Genomic DNA, 7,962 nt, shown 5'->3' on the forward strand with positions numbered 1-7,962 from the left:
AAATACAAAGATAACTCCACTCCTCTCCTACCACTCTTACCTCTAGTAAGCCTTGGTAGAACTAGTGTCCGAGTCATAGGGTCCAGAGGCCTGTACTACGAAGCTGGTTCAACCTAACCTGAATATGTTTGAGTTAGCCGGTTGGCCTAATCCAAAACATACGCGCTCTCGCTAAACGGTCCTACGACCCAGGTTATCAAGTGGATCGCTCAAGCCAGCCGTGTCCTATCTAGTTAGGTGCGCGTTCACATGAAAGGGGTGGTATTTGGAGCATTCGACCAATCACAAACATGGAGAAGCGTACTGACAGCGCAGCGTCATACTTCCTGAATGAAAAGTAAACTATAATATTAGACAGAATATGAAGACGTTAAACTTTAAACAGCCATGACTTAAACACTTTATCCAGGATCAAAGCCACAGAGCTGCACCTGCAAGGTGAATACAGCTGGTAAAAGAAAACGTGTTTGAATGCGTACATTAACAGGTTTATGATATCACTGCCCCGTCTAAAACACGAGTGGATCTGACTTTAATTACATTTGACTCGAGTGTTTCGTCAACTTAATGTGTTGCTTAAAATAATACTTCTGCATACAGTATGTGACACTGTGAGTGTTGCACGGCCAGATACGGCTCAGCTGACTCAGATAATGAAATATATGATACATTATGATGTGATATGCCGCGGACTGTACTTAATGTTACTCTGATCCGGTATGTTGTGGCGGATATTTAAGTAAGCTTTCTTAACGCTAATGTTATAATAGTCAGATTGCTCTGAAGATGGGAGGTGATATTCTATTAATGTTCACGTTCACACAGTCGGTGATTTTTGCCGGCCGTATTTCCTGCAACGGCAGCTTTTCTGTATTTCCTTTCTCCTGTAATATGACTTGATCGCTTTAAACTCCGCACACTGAGCTCTGATTGGTCAGCAGGCGGTGCTTTCACTGAGTTGAGCTCTTATCCTGCAACCTAACCTGCTCCGGAGCAGGCTAGCCGCTCAGCCGCTCAGCATCAGTTACCATGGAGATCTAGCCCGCTAAAAAGAGAACCAGCTTCGTAAGCCCGGAAAGCCGGAGTTTTCCCTGAAGTTAGCCGGCTAAGCGAAAATCCTGCTTTGTAGTACAGGCCCCAGGACTGACTGAAGACATGTGGAACAGAGGACTGGCATGGTTCCATGTACAGGAAACTGGAACAGGTGTTTTCATCTTTTCTGCCTGAAGATTCACAAGTTCTTGATCAGGTGTTTGATGTGGGCTGGCATGATCCTTTCTGCAACGATAAATAAAGAAAACATTTTTAATAATGGTAATGATGGTAACAACAATAATATTAGTATAACTATTTATATAGCACTTACACAATTGCAAAGTGATTCTCACATCACAAATCAAGAACAAAACAATATCAACAATAAAAAAACAAATTATTACAGGAATGTTAAGAGACAAAGAAATGTTTTTTCAGTCTTTACAATGCACTATTGGAAATTACCTTCCAAAGGCTAAATTCAAACTCAATACCATAAATAACTGGGTACCAAAGTGCTTTACCTGATAGAACACGTTCCACACGGAGCAGCAACCATCCGGCTGGGCCTTTTGCTGCATATCATCTCCTCCCTCTCTCTGGTGTTAGGTTCCAGTAGATTTCTACTATCCAATAAAACAGAAATTCCCCAAAAAATCATATTAAAAAAGTAAAAAACAATGACTTGTTGTTGGCATTGAAATGGATTAGAATCTCACCATTTTCCTGGATGTCAGGAAGACGTTCCCTTCAAGTCCGTAACCAGTCATAGGAGTTCAAATGCAAAGCCTGAATGATGACAAGAGCAAGAGACTTACATTTTACAATTATATTTTTAATTCATACCAGAGCAGTGTGTACATATGCCCTGTACGACATGCAGAGAACAGATCAAATCCCCTGACAGACTCACACACTTTGGTGATGTCCTCATCTGATAATGTTTCATTTTTTTTAGCAGCAAACTAACATTACTCAAAGTATATGTCGGACCCAACTCATTTACAGTATGTTTTGCATCTCCTCAATAATGGTCTGTATAGTTGAGTTGAAAAAAACTGTCCCTACAATTTCAGGTAGATTAACACACATTTGTAAGAAAAGTTTACAATGAAGCACAAAAACCCTCTTTGTATTAAGCGAGCTGCCACATAAAGTGCAGCTTAACATGCTAACCTTTGGTGAGCTACAGTAAAGCTAACTTCATGCTCAACACAAAACCTTTAACGTGCATTACATTGACGATTTTAAACACAACTTAACTCTCTCTACTTGCAAGATAACGTTTAGTTAACTTACCCTTAAATAACTACATCACGTTTTTCAGTGGAAACACAAACTGCAGAAAACGTTAGCTGCTAACTGTTGTTAGCTAAGACAGCTAGCTCTTAAGGGAAGTAACATAGCTTCATAGCAAACGTAAGGTTAAGTTAACGTAACGTTGTAAGAAAGCAAAACGAACCTTCGAGAAAGCTTTTACTCTCTCTCCTTAGCGGGCATTGTTGATTGTTCGAAACACGATCTCTCGATGTGCTGCCCACACATCGTCGGTTTCATCGACCCCGTGTTACCTGGTCCAGTAAAAGTCCGCCTCATACGACGCACTTGTTTTGTCCATATACGCAACATTTGATAATTTTTTGGCCACAAAAACATCCCATAACCAGATGTTGAGACGGCCCCACATCCCCATACAACATATATTGCTGTGCATCCTTTGTCATAATATTTGGCCCTTCAATGCATTCAAACGGGACTGAGCTCAGCTGTGTTCTACTCATGACGTCACCGCCGGAAATGGCCGAAGTTGATGTTTCCGGCGCAACGAACGATTGTTACTAACCAACAACTTTTGTATGCTGTTATAATCGTGATTTATTAAAAATAGATCAATAATAAAAAAATCATATGGCACATTTCACAATACAAATGCAACCTCTATCATATACTAAGCCCACTAACAGGTGCTAAAAGCATTTCGTAAGCTCTTTAAGTTAACTTACTTATTGTGAGGCAACGAGTTTGCATACTTTTTCTAAGTTACCACAATTTATTAAGTTTTACAGTGTATGTCTTGCGCTCCAATCCGAGCTGATGGAACTCCTGTTGAAAGAGGATATTTCCAGGGTTCCTCAAAGGGAGGAAAATCAGGGGTTTTCACTCCCGTTATTTTTCTAATCCCAAAAAAGACTGGGGCTGATCCTCGATCTGTCAGTATTCCACATGCTGACGATCAAACAGGTGCTAGAATGTGTTCACCAGGACGACTGGTTCACTTCCACCTGAAGGATGCATACTTCCACGTACCCATCATCCCGAAACACAGGAAATTCCTGCGTTTTCTCATTTCAGGGAATATCAGACCAGACAATCGTCTGCCGTTCGGATATTTCCTGGCTCCTCCCATTTTTGTGTAGAGAAGGCTGGAGCCGCTACACAGAGGAGGGATGAGGGTGTGGTTTCCTCTGGACGACCTGCTATTTGCTGGCTCGCTCCAGGGAGGAAGTCGCTTTACATACGGTACATCTCGTATCGCATCTGTCAAAGTCTGGGTTTCATATTTAAATTGGAAGAAGAGCTGTCCTCTTCCCTCTCAGACAAACGTTATCTGGAGTGGAATTAAACTCAGCCAGCAGCAGAGCGCGGCTCTCGCGGCAGCGAGTGGAGAAACTGACAGCTCTCCTCCGGCATGTCACAACCATAGACTGTATATATAAATGGACGTAGTGTCCGTGACGTCACCCATAGGATTCTGCAGAGTTGCCGTGAAGCCCTTAGTAGGCGGAGTCGGCCACTAGCAGCTCGACTGTGACGTCAGAGTCTAATCCCGCCTGCTCCAAATAAGGGCAAAGAGGCGGAGCCGAGGCGGGACCTGCTGCCTCCGAACTGGAAGTAAACAGAGCTAGCTCAGGCTAAGAAGCTAAACTAACATGAAATACATGCATACCAAGTTACTGCTAACAGTGTAGTTCCCCTATATAAACGTTACATTCATAATCAAATGAGACAATCTGCAAGAGAATTAGCTATATTTTGTTATTCTTAATGCTTGTCATTCACACGTTGAGAAAAGACGGACTCCACCGCCCGGACCTAACGGAGCCGCAGTGGGCTAGCTCCGGGACGCCGGCTGGACAACCCAGTCTCACGGCATTTCGTGTTCACCAACACGAGTTTTAATTTATTGATTCGTGTTCACCAACACGATTTGCCCCTTTTTTTCGTGTTGCACAGCACGATTTTAAAAGCAATGTATTTCTACTGCCTGCAGCACGTCATTAGGCTTGTTTGAGACGCGTTGCGGCTCGCCTCGAAAGTAGACGAGAGTAGCCGATCCCAGCCGGGGGAGGTCTCAAAAAGCTCGCCTGAAGTCGGACAGCTCGGAGTCGGCTTCGTCTTCTTCTTCTTCTTCTCTCGTTTTTTTGGCGGATTGCAAACAACTTTAAGGTGCATACCGCCACCTCCGGAGTCGGCTTGACTCGGTTTGCATTTATAAAGAATGCACACATGTGTTTAATCGTTAATGTCAGATATGTACTAAGTAAATACATTTGTTCCTGCTCAAGATTAGATTCAACTTTATTGTTATTGCACATATTACAGGTACTGAGACAACGAAATGCAGTTTAGCTTCTAACCAGGTGCAACAAGCAGTAAAGTGAAAAGTAATGGACACAATCTACAGAATAAAATATAGAATGAATTGAATGATGAATAAACAGTGAGGGCTATGAATACACAGATATCAGCCTGTGAGCAGTATGAACAGTGTGAATGAATATGCTAAGATATATAAAGTATGAAAATGGTAAGCAGTGCAAGTATTGTATAAAATATATGGATATTAATTTAATGATGATAAATATTGTGGAACAATGATGAAAAATGGGAATGGATGTGTCGACGTAAAACTGACACAAAACAACAACAAACTTTTGCTGAGCCAATTGGAGAGTTTCATCACCAGCACGTGGTAAAAACCACCAATGAGCGCTCAGCTCGAGATACCAGCGAGTCGTTTCCCATTAAGCATTTAGCTTCCGCAGCCCGTGGAGAGGAACTGCGCCGTCTCGCCGCGCCTCGCCGCGCCTCGCCGCGCCTCGCTCTCAAGGCTGAGGGCGTCTTTGTCCCGCGAGATTTCAACGTCTCATGTAGGCCGGGCCTCCAGAGCAAGTCGGACAAAATGACTAACCATCATGCAACGTACGAGCAAGACGTTGATCGAAATTGCGCAGGTCTGCGCAGGTCTCGCTTGTCTCAAAGAAGCCTTTTTTCTCCGGTCGGGTCGTGGGAGACCGGAAGCTGTGTGGTTCATAAAAACATGTTCTTACTCAATATCAAGCCACAATTATTGCTTTTGTTTTAAATCGTATAATTTCGGACCTTTGTTGCCGTCTGTGAGGAAAATAAATGGGGCTCAGAGCCTCAGAATACGGAAATCTGTATTTTTTAAATATTTTTTCCTTCTAATTCGTTATTCTTTTCAAAATAACACACTGTTATTTACTCACCAATAACACACAATTATCCTTGCTTTTATTTATTGGTTTAATTCCATAATCTCGGGCGTTTTTGGCGTCCGTCAGGAACTGAATTTCAAAATAAAAATAACCGGAAACAGACGTAGGCCTATAAGGGACATTTCGAGCATCACTGCGATTGTCAACATTTCTGAGTTTAGGATGGCTGAAGACACTACACTACCCATTATCCCCAGCTATCGTTTAGGACTACAGTCCCATAAGGTTACGCAGAGCGTCAAACAGCTGTGTGAAATGGAACGAAACCACGCCAGACTATCCAAAACTGGAATCGAACGCCCCCCCCAGAACTACACATGCTGGCTATTGTGTTTCGCAAAATGTTCTGGACGTCTCTACTGAACGTTTTTGTTTTTCCCACAATTAGAAGTTGTCAGTATTAAACACATTGGTGTTATCAAATGTAAAACATATAATTAATAAATGGGTGAAAATCGCTTGTGTCCATAATGCGCAGCATTAATACCCACATGACAGCTCATTGTTACTTTGTAATTATACTCCACTACAATTCAGAGGTTAACCTGGTATTTTTACTCCACTGCATTTATTTTAGTTACTTTGCAGATTCTGATTAATTATGTGAAATATAAACAACCCTTAAATCAGACTTTAGTTACACCTGAGTAAAATTCAGGTAAGGTGATTGTCAAGTGCCAACAATCAGGAGAGATATTTGATAGTTGGTGCTTGAGAAGACTAAACATGTATCTGCAATTGACATGAATGGAAACGAGTAATAAAGTATATTCATTACTCGTTATTCTCTACTAATAGTTAATTAAAGACTGTATATTATGGCTATTTTGCACATCCCTTTCAAGATTTTCAAAGGTTTATTGACATATCATATACACAACTACGGTGTAGTTATGCAATGAATGAAACACTTGGGTCACAGGTTCCTCAACAAGACATCTATCAATATGTGTGTACCTCCACCATCAAACTGTCATATTCTGCAAATGTCTTATTTTATCTACATACATAAGAGTATAATTCATATGTATAATATCAGTTAAAAATAAGTGCTTCAACATAGTTAACATTGCAGGAAAGCAATATATTAGACGTTAAGTACTTTGTCAGGCTTAATATTTATCTGTAGATAGATACCCCCAAAGTTTTTTTCTTATTTAAAAGAAGACCTTAATCTAAAGTATTATTTAATGTTTAAATAAAGGTTAATTCGTTTTTCTGTTTTACACCTCCTCCTATTAATATCTTTGTACATTCTGCACTAAACTGTTTTATTGTAGAGATCACTTAGAGTATCTTCTTGATTTTTTACATTCTATATTTATACTTTCCCCCTATGAAAGTATGTACTCTTAATATTTTTTAATCAAATATAACAATAATTCAATAACGTGCTTTAACCACTAGGAGGTGCACACAAGGTACACACAGCCATAATAACTTTGTATTATAAATGTAGGACACTTATGTTTTCGTACAACATCTGAAGATGTGTAGTGTTATGCATGCTTTCACATAATTTTACAGCATATTGCTATACTATTTCAGACTCAGTATTTACATTCTTACATTCAAAGAAAATCAGTAATATCTTTAAAAACTACAGTCCTTTTATATCAGCTGTGCACCGTTATGGTGTAAATATAACCTATCTGTGAATTAGATCAAATGTAAAAGTCAGCCGAATTAGTGTTGATACTGCAAGGAGACGTATTGTGTGAAGAGAAATTGAAGATGTTGTTTAATTGTTGAATATATTTATGATCCACGTCAAGTATTCAGTTTCGGCGGCATTTTCTCAGTTTTTCCAAAGGTCTTCTCATCAGGGCTCTATAAATAAAGAACTACGGCAGATCTGTAATATACAATGCAGCCGAACCGTGTATTACAATGCCGTTATGTGATGACTTTCAAAGAGAAAAGCAAGAGAGCTCGGAATTAAGTATTATTTTATTCTTTTAAAATGTTTTCCGGATTTCATATCATATAAACACCAAATCCCAGCATGCATTGCGGCTAAAACATCCAATAAGCGAGCTTAAAACCATAGCTGAGGATCTTGGGTAATCGCTCGAAATACCTATGTCTGTTTCCGGTTATTTTTATTTTGAAATTCAGTTCCTGACGGACGCCAACAAAGCCCGAGATTAAACCAATAAATAAAAGCAAGGATAATTGTGTGTTATTGGTGAGTAAATAACAGTGTGTTATTTTGAAAAGAATAACAAATTAGAAGGAAAAAAAGATTTAAAAAATACAGATTTCAGTATCCTGAGGCTCTAAGCCCCATTTATTTTCCTCACAGACGGCAACAAAAGTCCGAAATTATACGATTTAAAATAAAAGCAATAACTGTGGCTTGATATTGAGTAAGAACATGTTTATGAACCACACAGCTTCCAGTCTC

At 40.0% G+C, this 7,962-nt stretch overlaps 1 long non-coding RNA gene across 2 annotated transcripts; it reads right to left on the bottom strand.

The window, feature by feature from the left end:
- Positions 1–922: 922 nt before the first annotated feature.
- LOC117537221 lies at positions 923–2,800 on the bottom strand. 2 transcript variants are annotated; one of them, XR_004567692.1, is made up of 4 exons: positions 2,498–2,800; positions 1,755–1,824; positions 1,560–1,658; positions 923–1,278 (listed from the first exon to the last, which is right to left on the bottom strand). It is a non-coding gene; the product is annotated as an uncharacterized LOC117537221 (long non-coding RNA). The 2 variants fall into 2 exon arrangements; XR_004567693.1 differs by having other exon boundaries at positions 1,560–1,661.
- Between the last annotated feature and the right edge of the window lie 5,162 nt (positions 2,801–7,962).

This window comes from Gymnodraco acuticeps, unplaced genomic scaffold, assembly GCF_902827175.1.
Source record: "Gymnodraco acuticeps unplaced genomic scaffold, fGymAcu1.1, whole genome shotgun sequence".
NCBI classification, from domain to species: Eukaryota; Metazoa; Chordata; class Actinopteri; order Perciformes; family Bathydraconidae; genus Gymnodraco; species Gymnodraco acuticeps.